This window comes from Rhagoletis zephyria, unplaced genomic scaffold, assembly GCF_001687245.7.
Source record: "Rhagoletis zephyria isolate East Lansing unplaced genomic scaffold, Rhagoletis_zephyria_1.1 Rzeph_scaffold_02747, whole genome shotgun sequence".
Taxonomy (NCBI): Eukaryota; Metazoa; Arthropoda; class Insecta; order Diptera; family Tephritidae; genus Rhagoletis; species Rhagoletis zephyria.
The window spans coordinates 8757-10477 of record NW_016159831.1 but is presented as its reverse complement, the minus strand read 5'-3'; positions in this window follow the sequence as shown (position 1 = coordinate 10477).

Sequence of the window (1721 nt, the reverse complement as noted above, 5' to 3'; positions counted from 1 at the left end):
TTTAATGCTTTACGTTAAAATAAACTATACTTATATATATTTGCTTTACGGAATTCTGTATTGGAAAATTCGGAAAACTTATTTTTATTTATTTATTTTATATTTTAAAATACAGAATTTCGCAATACAGAATATTAAAACACAGAATTTTCCTATACAGAGTTTTGAATATAGAATTTTGAGTACAGAATTTTATGCGAAATATGAAACCACAATAATTTTATACCCAACCCTGGNTATTTGACACATTTACGAACAGTGCCAACATTGTACATATATATTTATGTATTTATCGGTGTACATACACATTTATACACCCCAGTTGGAAAGTAGGTAAGCACCTATTAGTAAAGCAGAAAATAAACACCTCCGATAACACTGTACCCAAAGAAGCTCTAAAATAATGTGCCCACAAAGATACTACATTCCAAGTAAAATTCAGGATTCAAAATTGTGTTGGGCCGAAATTCTGTATTTTTTACAAGCGTTTATTTAACTTCACTTGTATGGGGCTGTTCAGGATCATGTGCATATGCTCTTGCATTTGCATATTCGGTGCATTTGTAAATTTACAACAATAAAATACAAACGGTTGCCATGGTAGCAACAAAAAAAAAATTGCAAATGCAAATCCAAGAATATTTGTACAAGATCCTGAACAGCCCTAATATTTCACCAACTTCCAGATGAGCTAGAGAGCTGAAACTTCAAACTTAGCTCGTAGCCGATGACAGTGCAGTGAAATGAATTGTCCGCTTGGTGGCGCAGGAGGGATATATTTGGGGAAAGCAGTATTTATGATCCGATTTAGTTCATACTTAGGAAGTTTGTTTAAAAATACATTTTTACAATTAACTTATTTATTTATTATTAATACTGAAAGTAAAGCAATCTTATTCTGTTCTTGAATAAAAAATAAGGGGCAAAAAAAATTAATATGCAATTAAATTATTAGCAATTCTTTTAAGAAAACAAATATAACTTGAGTCTAGTCTTTTTCATTATTCTTCTAATTTTTCTATATGCTTTTACAGCTGTTATCTTTTGGCATACTTTTTGGACATTTTGAATTGTCGTGAGTTGAGCTTTCGCATAAACCAACTCGCCTTTCAAATCATTGATACGTTTATACAGCCCTGAATTTGTTTGTGTTCTAGGGAAAGGGATACTTATTGACTCATCGTGCACTGAACAAAATTTTTGTGAATATATATACACACACATTATCTAACAAAAACCATACAAATTCATATAAATTCATAAAAATTATAGATATTCTGCAAACTTGCATCTAAATTTTAAATTTTTTTAACAGTTTTTTTTTTAATTTCTTTGAGTGTGCAGCTTTATAGCCTATTAAATTTTGGTAGAATAAAGTGCTAGTTTGAATTTCCTAAGAAATCGCGTTGATTTGTGATAATTTTTATTCTGAATGTATTTTTTATGCACTTAAAATTTATACTTCGCCCTATTAAAATTTAATGGGCATACTCCAAAAAATTCTGAAAAATCTGATTAAAAAGTTAAAATTGAGAAGTAATTTTGCTGAATTTTTATAATTTTTGCACAAAGTTATAAATATGAATTTATATGGGTTTTGTTAGATAATGAGCTATAATTTTATAAAAAAAAAAATATTGAATATTAAATAAACGAAAGAAAAATAGGCAAAATTTGAAAAAATGTCGTGTCCGTATTTATTTTTCCACCACTGTATGTAT